General features: G+C 42.0%; 1 protein-coding gene across 2 annotated transcripts in view; it reads right to left on the bottom strand.

The window, feature by feature from the left end:
- Window positions 1-12,620: 12,620 nt before the first annotated feature.
- USP18 (ubiquitin specific peptidase 18) overlaps window positions 12,621-18,329 on the bottom strand; it is a 424,666-nt gene continuing 418,957 nt past the window's right edge. For both annotated transcript variants that reach the window (XM_069861655.1, XM_069861645.1), the window contains exon 12: window positions 12,621-12,633. The gene's annotated coding sequence lies outside the window, so the exon portion shown is untranslated. The remainder of the gene's footprint in view (window positions 12,634-18,329) is intronic.

The following is an 18,329-nucleotide window of genomic DNA, read 5'->3' as shown; positions in this document are numbered from 1 at the left end:
CTGAAACCTCTGGTGCTGCACCTAGCAACCCAGCCACAAGAGTACTTAAAAAGAGACAAACTTTCAGTTTGCTGGTTTCACTTGGTAGTGAGATGGAAGTAATGTGTTGCAAATTATTTATCATTCTTAAGCTTCAGTAAGGCTGAGAGCATGCAAAGTTTAAATGTATTATTCTCCTACATCACTCCATGTAAAAAGTTGGATACCTTAAGTTGTCAGTTTTTTAAGGTTCCATCAGGAGAGAAGGAATCCTCAGTTTCACACATGGTATGGCTTTCTTACATCAACTTTTTATCAAGACCACAGGCTTCTTGCCCTTATGTAGCCACATAGCACTGCATAGCAGTACTGTTCAGAGCATCTCAGCAGAACCATGGAGCCAGGGATTTTGACAACACCAGGTTACCTGAAAGGTTTCATGGCTGCACCCATTTAATTCAATATTTGCAGCAAGGTGCCTTTGTGTTCCTCACAGCAGAAGTGTTTTGTTTCTTTTTTAAAATTTCAGTAAGAATCAAATTTTGGTAGGTATGAGAGTGAGCTTCTCAGTATTTGACTTGCAGACCACATTAGGTGATTAGATGTGCCTCCCGAGACCTTTTTTCCATATGGAAAAAGGAGAAGTACTTCACTATTTTAGGTCAGAGGTTAATTGGTGCCTACGGCTGCACAGAAATCTTTACACCACTGCTGCATATGAAGGTGATGTGGCAGTTTCTAATAGAATCATAGAATCACCAGGTTGGAAAAGACCCATTGGATCATCAGGTCGAACCATTCCTATCAAATACTAAACCATGCTCCTTAGCACCTCATCCAACCGTCCCTTAAACACCTCCAGGGAGGGTGAATCAACCACCTCCCTGGGCAGCCTGTTCCAGTGCCCAATGACCCTTCCTGTGAAAAACTTTTTCCTAGTGTTCAGCCTAAACCTCCCCTGGTGGAGCTTGAGGCCATTCCCTCTCATCCTGTCCCCTGTCACTTGGGAGAAGAGGCCAGCTCCCTCCTCTCCACAACTTCCTTTTAGGTATCTGTAGAGAGCAATAAGGTCCCCCCTCAGCCTCCTCTTCTCCAGGCTAAACAACCCCAGCTCTCTCAGCCGCTCCAGCCCCTTCACCAGCTTTGTTGCTCTTCTCTGGACTCGTTCCAGAGCCTCAACATCCTTCTTGTGGTGAGGGGTCCAGAACTGAACACAGGATTCGAGGTGCGGTCTCACCAGTGCCGAGTACAGAGAGAGAATACCCTCCCTGGACCTGCTGGTCACACCGTTTCTGATACAAGCCAAGATGCCATTGGCCTTCTTGGCCACCTGGGCACACTGCTGGCTCCTGTTCAGTCGCTGTCAACCAACACCCCCAGGTCCCTCTCCTCCAGGCAGCTTTCTAGACAGACTTCTCCTAGTCTGTAGCACTGCATGGGGTTGTTGTGCCCCAAGTGCAGGACCCAGCACTTGGCCTTGTTAAACCTCATCCTACTGGACTCAGCCCAGTGGTCCAGCCTGTTGAGATCCCTTTGCAGGGCCTCCCTACCCTCCAGCAGATCAACACTTCCACCCAGCTTAGTGTTGTCCGCAAACTTGCTGAGGGTGCACTCGATGCCTTCATCCAGGTCATTGATAAAGACATAGAACAGGGCTGGACCCAGCACTGAGCCCTCGGGAATCCCACTTGTCACTGGCCTCCAGCTGGATTTCACACCATTTCCCACCACTCTCTGGGCCCGGCCAGCCAACCAGTTTTCCACCCAGGAGAATGTGCGCCTGTCCAGGCCAGAGGCTGACAGTTTCCCAGGCAGAATGCTGTGAGAAACTCTGTCAAAGGCTTTACTGAAGTCCAGGAAGATACATCCACAGCCTTTCCCTCATCCAGCAGACGAGTCACTTTGTCATAGAAGGCGATCAGGTTAGTTTGGCAAGACCTGCCTTTTGTGAACCCATGTTGACTGGGCCTGATCACCCGGTTCTCTTGCATGTGCTTCATGATAGCACTCAAGATCACCTGTTCCATGACTTTCCCTGGCACTGAAGTCAGACTGACAGGCCTGTAGTTCCCTGGATCCTCCCTGCAACCCTTCTTGTAGATGGGCACAACATCAGCCAGCCTCCAGTCCAGTGGAACTTCCCCAGTCTTCCAGGACTGTTGGAAGATGATGGAAAGGGGTTTGGCCAGCACATCCGCCAGCTCCTTCAATACCCTAGGGTGAATCCCGTCCGGCCCCATAGACTTGTGGGTGTCTAGTCGGGCTAGCAAGGCTCTGACCACCTCCTCTTGGATCATGGGAGCCTCATTTTTCTCCTCTAGCTCCTGGGTTTGTACACAAACAGAACGACTTTCTTTACAATTAAAGACTGAGGCAAAGAAGGCATTAAGTACCTCAGCCTTTTCCTCATCCCCTGTCACTGTTGTTCCTTCTGCGTCCAATAGGGACTGTATGGTCTCCCTAGTCCTCCTTTTATTATTTATATACTTATAGAAAGAATTTTGTTATCTTTCACAGACTTTGCCAATCTGATTTCTAGTTGAGCCTTAGCCCTTCTGATTTTTTATCTACTCAATCTCACCTCCCTCCTGTAGTCCACCCAAGAGGCCTGTCCCCTCTTCCAGAGCCCATAAACGTTTCTCTTCTTCTTGATATCACTCAAGATCTCTCTGTTCAACCAAGCTGGTTTTCTCCCCTGCCAGCTTTTTTTTGGAACATGGGGATGGCTTCCTCCTGAGCTGCTAGGATTTCCTTTTTGAAGAGCTCCCAGATGTGGAAAGAGCATCTGGGACAGCTAGGACTCAATAGGGATCTGAATATATTTTTCAGTCTGGCGTGACACAATACCACAGCCTCAGCACAATTTCACATCAGCAAGATCTAGCACAGCCTGCACAGCAATGTTTACTGTAAAGACAGCACAATATAGGATCACAGCTTATATTATGCTTGACAGAAAGGGAATCAAGATGTATTTGTAACTTAAAGACAGTTTGGAAAATAAAGAAATCATTTAGTAAACTTAGCTGAAGGACATTCAGAGAGCAGCCAGTGTCTATTGTTTCTTGCTATGGCTATAACTACTAAACCAGCTTGGTACTCCATGTCGGTCAGGACTTAAGAGAGTTATTTACCCTGAAAATTAAGATATGGGGACTACTTATAAAGAGGTGGTATACAAGATGGACAAAGTAAATCCCTTTTACATTTATTATGTCTAAGTGAAATAAGCTAGAAAAAGGATGAGGCTTTGGGTGAAATTCTAAGCCACCTGAAGGCTTCCACAGACAATATAGCCAATTATTTCTTCATTTCCAACTTCATTTTTCATATTTGTTTTCTTCTTCCCTTTGAGCCCACAAAGCCAATAAATGTGTCTTTATCACAAATAAAAAAGGTATCACTGCCAAAATCTGCAAGAGCAAGTGGACATGGGAATGCCATTTTTTTTAATTTAATAAAAGTTTTAATAAAGTATATCTCTTAACAAAGTGATATATGCATATAAGCCTTCCATCTTTTCAGTAAGGGTCTGAGCCTGCATTTTGCTTATAGACCTCAACTTCCCCTAACGTCAGTCAAATGTTTTACAGGAAACAATCTTGTGCTGGCCCCAAGGCAGTGAACAATGTTATCTAATATATCTGTTCTACATTCAACTTCTCTGATTAGGTATTAATAATATCAGTTAGAAAATACTGAACACAGTAAAGCCGGTATGCAGATTCCAGATATTTCCTCTCCTAGTGCAAGAGGAGGTACATGTTCCCTCTCAGCCTTACATAGTGAGTGCTGGAAGGAGAGAAAGCTCCCAGGATCCCCAGCCACCTCTGCCCTGTGACAGCCCTGGAGCCAGCCTGAGCCTATGTGCTGCAGCAAAGTTTCAGTTGCTGGCTCTGTTACAGGAACGTGGCAGACAAGGCCTTGATGGCCAACAGGTTTACTACTAATAGTGCTAGGACCTAGAAGTCATAGAATCTTCAAATCATTTAAGGTGGAAAAGACCTTTAAGATTATTGAGTCCAACTGTAAACGTAGCACTGCCAAGCCCACCACTAAACCATGTCCCTAACCACCTCATCTACCCGTGTTTCAAATACCTCCAGGGATGGTCACTCAACCACTTCCCTGGGCAGCCTCTGTCAGTGCTTGGCAACTTTTTGGTAAAGAAATTTTTCCTAATATCCAATCTAAACTTCCCTTGGTGCAAGTTAATGTAATTTCCTCTCATCCTAGCACTTGTTACTTGTGGACTGGCTGACACTCAACTTGCTACAACCTCTTTTCAGGTCACTGTGGAGAGCAATAAGGTCTCCCTTCAGCCTCCTTTTCTCCAGACACTATGAGTCCAACCCCATGATAGCTGTCCAGTTTTTTCATAAAAAATCACAGCCTGCAGGAGGCAGCAGTGTTTGACACCTTTACTTTCAGTGAGCAATGAGGACATTCTAGGAGAAGTATTACAAAAATAATTTTGGAGCCAATAATTCAAAATTCAGTTGGAATTTTAAATTAATCAAAGATAACTAAAATGGATTAATACTGGCAACATTTTTTTTTTCTGTTTCAAAAGGGGAGATTTGATAAGTTAGAAGTACCAGTTAATAAAATGAACTAGGCTAGTCAACTAGACAGGGAAACCTTGGGATCTGAATGTCTGCCTGCAGTTTCTGGAAGTTCATAAAAGCTTATGGAAGTTCATAAGTTCATAAATTCAAAGCAAGTTCATGAAAAGCATTATAATATATGGTGCCTCTGAGACCAAGGAAGTAAGTTGGTGTACGATGCCAGTAGACTTACCCTCCTCCCATTCACCAAAGCATCCTTCGTGATCCAGCTTCCTCAAGATTATTTCCAGACCTCTTTGTGTCTGACCACAACTCCAAGCAGCTTGAACACAGGTATCCCCAGCATGAGGAATAAGTCTGGTTTCAGGCCAGTGGAAAAGCCGGAATAAAATTTGGTCCCCTGTTTATGATTTACACACACACTGTTCAAAATGTAACATTAGAAAAGTCAGCATACATTATGGGGTTTTTTAAGTATATTATTCTTGTTTGTACTCAAAAATGTGCTCACAGTTGATTTATGCTGCAATAAAGAAATACCATTCCTTTGGTAAGTATTACAACTACTTAGATATTCCAGTGAGAGCACTGCTTTAATGAAAGCTGCAACAGTAAGAAAAACAGATAAACAAACAATTTTCTCTGCCTGTTGAACCGTGACCACTGCTTTGCCTCCTATCCACTTCCATTAACAGTGGATATAGTATTCCCCAACAAATATTTATAATAAAAGCTGTAGGTGTTTCCAATCCTGTGGAGATCAGCACTTTGAATTTAATTGCAGGTGCTTTCAGGTGCCTTTTAATAATGAAAAAAAATGTTGAGTGCTATGGGATGCTCCCAATTAAAAAACAGAACAAATCAGATGTTTATCAGGAAAAGGGCTGATTATATTTTAAAGCTAAGTCACACTTAACACCAGTATAAGTAATACAATGTGCAGACTTACAGATCTAGAAGGGCAGGCAGGACATTATGAAACAGCAACAGACTGGAGATGACATGGAGGCTCACACATAGAGAAATAAAAAAGAGGAATAAACTCTAGCTGTTTGGTTTTTTCCTAGCAGTCTCTGACAATACAGATAGTTTTACTGTCTGCCATTTTCTAAAGCTGCAAGAACATTCAGAAGAGTAGGGCTGATAGCACATGAGACTGAGACAATGATGAAAATGGATTTTAGTAGCAAGCCAGCCCAGACAACTGCTGCTCTGTCACTCATTCGAACAGCCACCACAAAACAGGTACACTTTGGTTTAGGTATAACACAGATATCTGTAAACCTGTAACTAGATAGGAGCTAATGGCAAAGTATGCTGTTATAGCCTGATTAAGACACTGGATAAGCTGCAAAGACTTTAATTTCTGAGACTCAGACACAACATGTAACAATACATATTCCGCCATTTCTCCCTTGCATCTCAGTCTTACCATCACTCTCAGATAACTAAAATAGCTAGAACTGCAGAGGGAGCACATAACAGTTTTTCCTAGGTTCTCCCGTAACCTGATGGGTTTTTCAACTCTAGACTTAATCCTCTCTTTTGATACATTGCATCACATAACATAGAAACAAAGCAAGAGTTCAGAATACTGAGCATGGCAGAAGACACAAAACAAAAAAGAGTCTCTCAATTCACCAGCTCCCTTGTGTCTACGTGTTCTAGTCCAACAGATAAAATTATGCTCAAGAAAATGACAAGCCTTAAAATACAAAGGCCATTGCCAGAAGTTATCATGCCATCATTATATAAATGCCATATTAGACAGCCACACTAACCACAGTCCACGAAAAGTATAGAAAAAAATTATTTGCAGGTATGACACTAACTTATTTATCCTTTTAAAACCCAGACTGGATACAAAGAAATTGGAGTATTATATTTTCTGTTGATAAATCCAAATATTAATGTTAAAGTTTCTCTTTATGCTAATCTAAGCTTCTAACAGCTTATTGCAACAGATTGTATATACTGAAACATAGATTTAGCTATGGATCTTTGGAATAGGGGGAAAAAAAACGCAGCATTGACTACAAAAATAGCTGCCTATCTATTCTATATTCCCTGAGCTATGCACCAATTAAAAGACTTGTCTACTGCCAGATATAAGCTCAAAAGCCTTGTCTACTTTCTGAATACGAAATTTCTGCAGCCATAGTTGCAAAAGCTCCCCACCTAAGATATCCACAAAATCCAGTTCACACACAGGAGGGCATTTGTATTGTGTGGGGTTGTTCTCAAACACAGTAAGTCAGCACACAGTATAGGAAGGCTACAGCTGTTTTAGAAACTGTTATTAGAAGGAAAAAAGAAGAAGAAAAGAAATCCCTACTTAACTGAGTTATCCGGATTCTGGTGGTATCAGCAGACTTTGCTGTCCCTGATCAAACTTAGCTCCCAGGAGCCCTATGCTTATAACAGTAAGGGTGTAAGACCAATCCCAAGTAAGGCTGATTGGAGCCATTTAGGATTATTTGTGCTAGCAGGCCCCTGACTTAAATACCTCAAATGATCAATTTTCCCACCATTTGGCTTACTCTAAGATGATTGCAAAGGAATAAGTAGTGTATTCCCTCGTATTTCTGAAATACAGAATCTACTCTGTATTACAGCAGAGAAGTCCCTGTGTTCTCTTGATGTAGAAGTTTCCTTGAGTGTTACAGCTATAAAAGAACATATTTTTTTACTTGTGCTGTATGGAAAAATACCCATGATACACGTTAGGTCACTTCTTTAGCTCTAGTGACTCACAGCAACATGGACTGCAAATGACGCATCTGCTGAGGCAAATTGGATCTTCAGAGCCACAGTAGCCCAATGAAAGGAAAATGATACCCACTGGAGACCCAGGCCAATATTAATCTTTGAAACACACACCATTTTGAGTAAATTTGATCTATAAACTGACAGATTTCTCAGGTTTTTGCAGAAGCACAGGACAGGAGAACAAGAATGTGCCAGAAAGGAGGAGAAGTAGCTGGCTGTTTTGATCAGGAAGACAAGACAGAACTTGGTCTCCCTACAAACTGAGTCCTGCAAGCATGAACCTATTCTGTCACAGCCAAACTCATAACATGGCCATCTCACTGCTGCTAGTTTTTGTTAGATACGCTAGAAATGCTGCCCTTCAGAGCTTATAATGGGAAAGGAGAAATCAATAGCAACAGACAAAAGAGAAAAACAAAACAAAACTAAAAACCAAAACAAAACTGAGGCATCCAGTTCTGTTATTTCTGCTAAATCAGTGATTAAATCAGTGGAAAAGCATATTACACAGACTTCCATTGTGGTTAGGAACAGAAGACTGTCTCCATGATCAAAGCACCATCGATGCCACGCAACACAGAGAATCATAGAATCAAAGAGTAGTTTGGGTTGGAAGGGACCTTAAAGACCATTTAGTTCCAATGCCCCTGCCATGGGCAGAGACTCATCCCACTAGACCAGGCTGCCCAAGGTCCCATCCAACCTGGCCTTGAACACCTCCAGGGATGGGGCAGCCACAACTTCCCTGGGGCAACCTGTGCCAGTGCCTCACCACTCTCACAGTAAAAAATTCCTCCTTATGTCTAGTCTAAATCTGCCCTCTCCACTTAATTGCCATTGCCCCTAGTCCTATCACTACAAGCCTTTGTAAACAGTCCCTCCTCAGCTTTCAAGTAGGCCCATACCAGCACCCCATCCCTCCAACTACTGTGTGCCCTCCCACCACTTGTCATAGGCAAGCCCGATATTATCCCCTTCACATCTAGTTTAAAGCCCTATGAAGAAGCCCTGCAAGCTCCTGAGCAAATACCCTCCTCCCTCTTTGAGAAAGGTGGCTTCCATCTGATACCTGTAAACCTGGTGCCATGTATGCCATCCTGATGTCAAAAAAACCAAATTATTATGGTAACACCGGTCATAGAGCCATGTATTAATAGTCTAGACCCATCTGTTCTTTACAGTGCCACCACATGTAACTGGAAGGAGGGAGGAAAAAAATCATCTGGGCCCTAGACTCCCTCACTAGCCGTCCCAAGGCCCTAAAATCTCTTTTAATCACCCTTGGGCTCTGTACTGCAGCTTTGTCACCTCCCACATGGAAGTAGCATGTTACTAGCAGTAACGGCTAGTAGTCCAAGTGCTTTACCAGACTGGGGAGTTTCCTAGCGATATCCCTTACCCAGGCTCCTGGGAGGCAGGAGACTTCCCTGTCAGTAGAGTCTGCTCGACATATTGGACCCTCTGTTCCCCTCAGCAGAGGGTCTCCTACAACTATGACTCTCCTTTTCGTCCTTGTGGCAGCTGTAGTAATATGGGGTGTGTGTCATTCTGGTCTCAGCCCTTCCTCTGATGTAGAAGAGTCATCCCCCATATTTCCCTCTGGTCCATCTTCCACATCTAGAGCCTCGTATCTGTTGTGCAGAGGTGCCTGGGGAGGTGTGGGCAAGGAGGGGGGTCATTTACTGCTGTGTCGATGGACTTGCTTCCACTCACTACATCCCTTTAAGCCCCTGCCTACATCGTGGTGGAGGGAGGCTACCAGATCCCTCTGATCATGGGCTTTTTCCTGTGGCTGTTTCTGTTCCTATATCCTGGAGCTTAGGGTGTGATCCCACCAGTCTGTCTCTAGCTCCCTGGTGCTCTTCAGCCTCTCTACCTCCTCTTTCAGCTCTGCTACCAGGCTGAGGAGATCATCCACCTGCTCACACTTTATACAGCCATTGCCCTTGTTGCCCTCTGTTTCCAGCACAAGCTGCCCTCTGTTTCCAGCACAAGCTGGTGGCACTTTCTGCAGCCTGAGACCTGGATGTCTGTGTGCTTTCCTGGGAGCTCAGTCTGGGCTGATGCATCCCTCTGGCAGGTGCGGAGGATGCAGCCACTCGCTGAGTGGACACCATGGCTGAGCTCCCTCTCACCAAATGAACTCACCTCCTGAGCCCAGAGACCCTCCCTGCACGCCCTGCCTTCTTGAACTGATTTCACAACCTGATCAGTCCATCCCCTCTGACGAGGCCGCCCCTGTTTGCGCACTCCAGGTCACTGGCACTCCCTGGGGGCAACTGTCATGGTTGCTGCCAGGACCACCTCCCCACCATCAGCCCTGACATAGAAGCTGCTGCTTCCAGGAGTCTGGAGCCACCAGCCCAGCTCCCTCTGGGATTCCTGGGCTTCCCTCACTCTGGCAACTGCCCTTTCACCTCAATCTAGTGCCCGGCTGCAGCACTTACCGTGTCTGCCACCGAACCACACTGATTAAGTGTTGCTGCTGTCCTTGCCGTGTTTAAATCGTTCTTTTAACTGTGTTTCATTATAAAGCTAAAAGAAGCAGTGAATAAGTTGGGGGCAGCAAGGGTGAAGTGAATGGGACTGTAAAGGAGATGAGTGCAACTAGTAAAAGGAAGGCGAGAGGAAGTGGGCAGCAAGAAGGGAGGATAGTGAAGGGTTGTCATGGTAAGAAAGCAACATGGCTAGCAGGAACTCACTGCAAGTGCAGGGAAGAATCTAATTTGAAAGGTGTCTAATCCAGCGGACTGACAAACTCTTCAGAGCTAGTTTGGATGCCCCTTTGTGGAATCCTCTGCGTAGGAAGGTCCTGTGGCTGCAAGACCTTCTTTTTCAGTTGTAGCTGTGGCAGCTTTCAAAAAGCTTCTCCCAGCACCAAAGCCATGCATCTTGTGGAACATAAGACAACAGAAAGAGCCATGCGTAGCTGTGGGGTTGGCCACTGCCTGCAGGCAATACCCTACAGGAGGGTCATCAGATTGTAGTCTGGTATTTACACAAAACAAGACATATTCTTCACCTGGTCATTAACAAACTAGATTCATACTTCATTCAGTGATGGGTACAGTTCCCCCAGCAATTACAGACTGCACCTCCCACAGATTGCTTAATAGGAAGCACAGGTAACAGATCATCCTGTGTTGCTTTGCTGTGTAATCTTCACAACAGTATGTAATTAGGAGCATTAAGTAAAAGAAAGAATCACATAGGAAAAGTGATGCTAAAAATCAGGGTAAAAGAAGCCTATTTTAAGTGGCAAGATAAAGGCTTATATTCCTAGCAGAACATCAAGGAAGGACCCTGATCACAAACATCATTTAGAATCAACTCTCCCCTGAAATGAAATTTGAATAGGATTGGGGAGGACCCTCCTGTATAAAAGCAAAATGCTTCGAGTCGAAGCTACAGGCCGAGCTGTGGTATCATGGATCTAGAGGTCAAGAAAGACTGTTAATGACTTCAGCTAGTTGAGAATACTTTTCTTCCTCAACTTCCTTATTCACCTACAGTACTGATAGTCCTCACTTCTGCAAGTAGCTGATCACTCTGTGGGGTAGTACAATCGAGGTTGTCACCATCAGAAATGAAAATGCACAGATTCTTTGTGCTCTCTGTGAGTCTGACTGCAGCCTGAAAGGACTCAGACTAGACAAAAAAAAAAAAAAAATTCACATGCTGATACATATTATGAGTTCTTACAGAAGTGCTGGAGAAACCTGGCATGATTTTCAAAGGAGAGATGTTAGCATTAGAGAAATCATTCCGAAGATGACCATTGCCATCAGATCAAAGAACATACAGATTAGCCAAGAGAGAAGACTTCTGATTTTTAGTGACATGGTAAGAATTTTAAAACAGTGAGTCCATGAGAATGAAAGGAAGATAAGAAAAAGGCAATTTCAAAAGTTTCCGTAAATTAAAAACCAAAAATCTTCCTTTGTGTATATATTTTGATGTAACAATGATTAGAAGTCAGTTAACCAGGCTAGGGAAGTCAGTGAAATGGAAAATGTAATAATATACACTAGACATAAGTTACACCAGCAAAATAAGAAGCACCAGTGTGCTGATGTGGTCCATACTTCTGAATCACACTAAAAGGGGCTCCATTTCCAAAACCTCTTTCCACACCAGCCTCTGATTAACACATCTTGCTGTATGGATGTTTTCTAGCATGTACAACAAAACACTCAGAAGCAGTCAAGTATTTTATGTCAGCTCAGTTTCCAATTTTCTTGTACATGTCAAATTAGCAATCTATTTTTTTTTCAAATCAGCAGCATAGAAGAAATTAATTCCAAGCATAAACTCAACTAGCGTGAAATAAAAGATATGATATAACAAAGCTTTAATGAAACTGCTTCCAATGTTTCTGGAAACTAATTATTTATGAAAAAGGCAGACAAGCTTCTTCACAAGAATTCAGCACAATAGCATTTATAACATTCTGATAAAACACGAACAAGTGTATAATATTCTCTCAGCTTGCTGCAGTGTACACCAGCAACATTTTAAAAAGTCATTAGAATTTCAGAAGTTCATAGTGAGGAGGCTTGTAAGTGTTTGGGGATTTTTAATTGGCATGAGATGTTAATAGCAAAATAGCAGTTTGATGAAGATATTAGTGTTGATGAAGTTACTGTCTCCCTGTCAAGGCAAGATTGTATAAGAAAAGGTATCACAGATCCCTGTAGGGCCATCCTACGGCAGCAGCTCAGCAGAGACAAAATCTTCGCAGCCCTGCCTCTAGAACACATAACTGAGATGTTCCATTCAGGTGGGTGCCCTTAGTGTCAGGGATATCAGCAAGACGCTGAGCAGATCTAAATATTCAGAACATTTACAATAGATATAATTGGCCCATTCCTTATGTTTTCCTTTTTTTTCCCGTTGAACTGGACATGAGGTGACCAAGCAAATGGATTCTCTTTCACACACTAATATTTTCCTTTGGAATTCCTAGAGTGAAAAGGAGAAAAGAATTACCCTTTTCAATAACACCAATCTATTTTTAGGATTTAATGAAGTAGGTTACCATAGAATTAACAAAAATTGATAGCTGTGAACTTCAGTTATTCAGAGAGAACACGAGTACCAGAATGGGTAATGAGAGTTTCCTTTAGTAGTTACAGTTTTATCACTGATTTTTAGAAGAATTTTCTGTTGATAGTGGTAGTTACTTCTGCTGGGAAAAAAATGGTACTCTGTGTGTTGTGATGGTTAGAAATATACATACCAAATTTCTTGTCCCTATTTGAAGGCGCTACAAAGAATTTATCTTCACAAAGAAATAAAATATGCTTCTACATAGCTTCTAGATATATAATTCATTATAAAAATTCAGTGAAAATTAAAACCTGAGTTGTTTTTACGTGAACCATTTAGTAAGGATAAAATCCATAAACGACATGACAGTTTATATTGCTTCCTTGACTGAAGTAAAAACTACCATCTGATCTGCATTAGGATTTTACCATCCAGTCATTCTGAAGTTATTTTTTTCATTAGGAAGTCTGCTGCCAAAGGGTTTTTCTCTCCCTGCTCTAATCCAGTTTATTTCCTCTCTGTCGAGCCTGTGAAACAGCTAATGGTCAGTACATTTGGGTGTATGTTTTAGTTTAGCTGATCATTGCAACTGAACTGACACCTATGCATTTTTGGGCTACTCCCTTTTTCAACTAGCTGTTGAAAAAAGACCAAAAACTTTACTTTGCTCAAAAGCTATCCTTGAATCCACTTTAAATTAATAGCTCTTACTCCTACCCCCACATGTCACTCAATTTTATTTATCTCTCTTTGGATTATTTCCAAAAGACAAGCTCTTGTAATCTCCTCTAGTAATACAAGCTATGCTTTCCCATATCTACTGCAACTTGACCCTACCTTTCTAAGCATGGGTGACTAAATGCATACATGGCATTTCAGATAAGGTTTTACTGTGCTTTTTAATGGCATTAATACACACACAAACTTTGATGAAAATACCTCACCCAACACATCACAGCTTTTATTTAAAGGCAGAATGTATCAGTGAGCATGGATTGTATAGCAGAAGGCTAGCAAAATGTTTCAAAATTAGCAGAGATTTGAGATAGCAAAGCCGAAAATTCTTCTTTGAAGCACTTTTTCATTTAGAGAAAAGGTACTGAAGCCTGACCCAATCTTTAAGAGTATTCCCTCCAAAGCTTTCCTAGGAAAAGTTCAGATTGCACCAGAGGGAATTGGCACATTATGGACTTCAATACCGGCACCATGATGTAATTCAGCAATATGTTTTTCTGCATTAAGAAGTGCAGGTGGAGAGAGAATCTTAAAGGACCAGACTGCCACAGTACTGGGCTGATTTAAGCTATCATTGATGCTACAGTCAACAAGCAAATGAAATTTCTGGGCTTTACCCAAAGCATGCTCAAAGCAGTGGAAACATTTGCCCTGATTTTTAATAGAGCTTCAATCAGCCCCAGGGAGAACTAGAACTCAGCCTCAGATAAATTTTAAAATAAATGCAATGCAGGTGTTTAGAAGCTGTTGTATTTCAGCTTCAGATACCTGTGAATCTGTTTCTCAAGAAGTATTTCAGAGAACATCTGGCTTCTAAACTTAAACAAAAATGAAAGTTTTGAAAAATATTATTGTAGCTCTGATGAGAAACCCTGCTTAAATCCTTTTCCTATTTGGTGAAGATTTGTACAACCTGATACTATTAAAATTCATAGGCTTCTTGTGTGTAAGAAACACCTACCAAGGATTTATTATTTCACTTAAAATCTAGCAAGCGAAGCATTCTACATTTATAGAATGCTTTTTCCTCTCCTTGTCTGTCTTTATATGTAAATCAGGAGTTTGGTTCTTCTCTACACTCAATTCTTTTCTGCAGAAAGAACCAATCCATTTTGATTTAAGATAACACCTTCTTGAATGAGAATTTGACTAAAGCTCTTGTCTGTATTTGCAAAGAACTGCAAAGAGATAATGACTGAATGATTATCACAAAAACAACATAAAAAGTTCCCCCAAAATTTTATGGCATATGTGTTAAGTTCCCAAATAAAACAAGGCCGGGGAGTACATTTACCTCTGCTTAGTCAGTTTGTTGTAGGAACCTTATCCTAGATTGAAATGTGAGTTCACACTGAGGGTAACTTGATGTATCTTATCTGAAGTTGATGAAAATATTTCAGGTTTCCAGAGCTATCAATAGAATTTCTTTCACAAACAGTAAAACCTGTTTATGAAAATGGAGAGGGATATAGCAGGCTTCTGTTTATTTAATATTAAAAAAATAATTAAACTGAAGACTCCTAGAAACATTGTGACTTATAAGGACCATTTGTCAGCCAGAAGTTAATCACAGCAGCTACACCAAAGAGAAGAGGCAATTCTGCTTTGAACTGGACTCCTTCACCTCTAAAATACATCAGTTAATCTCCTTTTTCTTTGTGAAACCATGAAGAGGTAGAAAAGTGGAAAAACAAGACTGTTTAACAACAGAAGCTCCAGATTCATAGCAGGGAACTGGAGATTCCTAAACACACCTCTGCATGCCCTCTTCAGTTGCACTTGGGCTATATCAGAATTCTGAGCTATGGATGGGGAGAAGCTGACCTGTTTCTATCAGTTCTTCACAGGCCTTTCAGCCTCACAAGACAAAGATCACTGTGTGTGCCTGCCCTCCACAGTGTGTGGTCAAAGTCTGAAAATGTTGATCTCCTGTTCCACTCTAATGTAGAAACTGTACATACAACAACTAATCTTCAAAACACATCTTTGACAAAAGGTTAAATCACTGACTTAACGTCCCTTGCCTTAATAAGTACTGAATCATTAGAGGAAAATAAAATGTGGCCAAAATTAATGATCATATGGAAGACAACTCTCTAGAAAGGAGAGGGGAGTATTTTCTTCCTACTGTTTAAGACACTAACAGTGTCCTGTTTGCTAGTGGAAATGAAGTGTGAATCCAACAGCATTCAAAAGAAAAATCTTCCTTCTCTCACTCTGACCATACACTGATTTTGCAGAATCACAGAATAGTTTGGGTTGGAAGGGATCGTAAAGATCATCTAATTCCAACTCTCCTGCCATGGGCAGGGACATCTCCCACTAGATCAGGCTGCCCAAGGCCCCATCCAACCTGGCCTTCAACACTTCCAGGGATGCGGCATCCACAGCTTCCCTGGGCAACCTGTGCCAGTGTCTCAACATCTTCCTTATGAAGAATTTCCTGCTTATGTCTAATCCAAATCTGCCCCCTCTACAGTTTATAGCCATTCCCCCTGGTCCTAACACTACAAGCCTTTTAAAAAGTCCCTCCCCAGCTTTCCTTTAGGCCCCCTTCAGGTACTGGAAGGTTGCTATAAGTTCTCCTTAGAGTCCTCTCTTCTCCAGGCTGAACAAACTCAACTCTTTCAGCCTGTCCTCATATGGGAGGCACTCCAGCCCTCAGATCATCCTTGTAGCCCTCCTTTGGACCCAGAATGCAGGGTCCTAGTTGGGCTCTTCCTTGGTTTTGCCTAACTATAGAATATTAAAACTTCTTTCACTTCTCATTCAGAGAAAGAAATGTAATTTTTTTAAATGTATTCTCGCAGCCATTTAATCCTTTCAGTTTATTCAATGGTCATTGCATATGGCACAGGCTCTTCTTGCCACGGAGACAGACTTCTTTTTTAAACCAGCTATTCCCAAGTGTAGAGCAAATGTGAAACTGTGTTCTCTTTATGGAGACAGCAGTTTGCAGGCAGTGATTGCATATGCGAAGGAAATAACTTTTCAGTGGATTCTGCCCCCTTGTAAGAATTGACATTATCTGTGTATACATAAGAGACCATATGCAATGCTGACTAGCTTATAGGGGAGGGAAAACAAAAAGCTAAAATGTTCTTAACGATGCCAGCTATCAGAGAACTGCAGCAGATCCCTGTCCAGATCTTGTGCTTTACACCTACAAAATGGATTCCCAGAGGGACTCCATGAGTCCAAAAATGTTTGTGCCTGAATCCAGTTCTGTAAATGAACTTCATAGCTTAGGGACTTCTCTGCATCATTATAAACTATGCAGGTAAGGAATCTGTTAAAAACTTTGTGCCTAAGGAGCCCCATCATACTCCCATTGTAGTCTAAACGTTCTTAAAAAAATGAGTGCAACAATCCACATCTGTGCTTACAGCTGCCATTAATGACACCCGGGCTCCAGTGGCAGCAGCACCTGTCTCACCATAAAGTTGTCTTTGCAGGTCCCTTTCTCATCTATCCTCCTTCATAAACAGAAGTAAACATGAAACAATGGATGTCTTTTCAGTCATCGCAGGAACACCACTCAAAACACCATAAACTTTGCTGCTTTTGTAATTTTTTTTTTTTTGTAATAAGAGCTTTGTTGCTCAGATAATTAAGTCCTTTGGAGGCAGAATGCTTGGAATGGAATTGTAAATCAAGACCTTTATTTTCCTCTACCCTTTTTCAGCAATCTTCATACATCTATTTTTATTTAAAAATTTTTATTCATCCCTATCACTAATTTCACTTCTGGTGGTTGTGAGGTAGTCAAATTTATATGAAGCTCTACCAGTCTGTTTAAAACGATGAGTTTTTTATTATAGAAATGAAAGAATGAAAGAATGAAAAACATCAGCAAAAAGAACTAAATTAATGTGATTTTTTTTTCTTCTGGCAAGGCCCTAGCATACATAGAAAATAAAGTTAAATGCAGCAGCCAGATTTCTAAAAATAGCAGCCGATAATAAAGGATATTATGATAATACTTGAAAACAATAAATTGTCCTACATACAGAGAAAAGTTACCCAAGGGGGAAGATAATCCCTATAGCTCTCTTCTTACCACTCTGAGCTTAATAAAGTATTACCTAATACACTGCTCAAATAATCACAAATTAAAATTCTCCACTCAGTCCAGGCTATCCTTAAAATAATGTCCTGGAGCTGTACTCTCCCTCTGTACTCAGCACTGGTGAGACTGCTCCTTGAATACTGTGTTCAGTTCTGGGCCCCTCACCACAAGAAGGATGTTGAGGCTCTGGAGCGAGTCCAGAGAAGAGCAACAAAGCTGGTGAGGGGGCTAGAGAACAGGTCTTACGAGGAGCGGCTGAGAGAGCTGGGGTTGTTTAGCCTGGAGAAGAGGAGGCTGAGGGGAGACCTTATTGCTGCCTACAACCATCTGAAAGGAGGTTGTGGAGAGGAGGATGCTGGCCTCTTCTCCCAAATGACAGGGGACAGGACGAGAGGGAATGGCCTCAAGCTCCACCAGGGGAGGTTTAGGCTGAACATTAGGAAAAAATTTTTCATGGAAATGGTCATTAGGCACTGGAACAGGCTGCCCAGGGAGGTGGTTGAGTCACCTTCCCTTCAGGTGTTTAAGGGACGGGTGGACGAGGTGCTAGGGGGCATGGTTTAGTGTTTGATAGGAATGGTTGGACTCCATGATCCAGTGGGTCTTTTCCAACCTGGTGATTCTATGACTCTGTGATCAGGTACTGGCATCCCACCACCCCTGCGTTCCTCACACACCACTGTGAGTGTGCCCATGCCAGGCTTCCACACTGCACCAGTCCCTTCTGACCAGCCATCCCTGCCACCCACATCAGGGTCACAAACCAAAAGAAAATCTTTGCTGCTCAGCGAGGGGATTCTCCTACTATCTCAGCCTGGCAAATACAGTTTATATTGCTATATATAGTTATATATTATTATAACTATATATATTGCTATATATAGTTATATATTATTATAACTATATATATTGCTATATATAGTTATAAAGACACTATTTTAATCTCCGTTTGTAGCTTTGTCCTAGGCTGTATGGAGGCTCTCTAATGTACTCCCCTATATCTATCATTAATGAGCAAGGAAGTCTGTAAAGCAATTCTGTGATCCTAAGGCCTCTATTACCAAACGTACCATGTATTACAATATGCTGTATCAGTAGTCTTTCCTCTGTGACGTTGCCTTATATCATATGCCCCTTTGAGTAAATACACCATATTACAG

This window comes from Phaenicophaeus curvirostris, chromosome 1, assembly GCF_032191515.1.
Source record: "Phaenicophaeus curvirostris isolate KB17595 chromosome 1, BPBGC_Pcur_1.0, whole genome shotgun sequence".
Taxonomy (NCBI): domain Eukaryota; kingdom Metazoa; phylum Chordata; class Aves; order Cuculiformes; family Cuculidae; genus Phaenicophaeus; species Phaenicophaeus curvirostris.
Note: the sequence above shows the minus strand (reverse complement) of the source record. Positions and strands in the feature narration are given on the sequence as shown.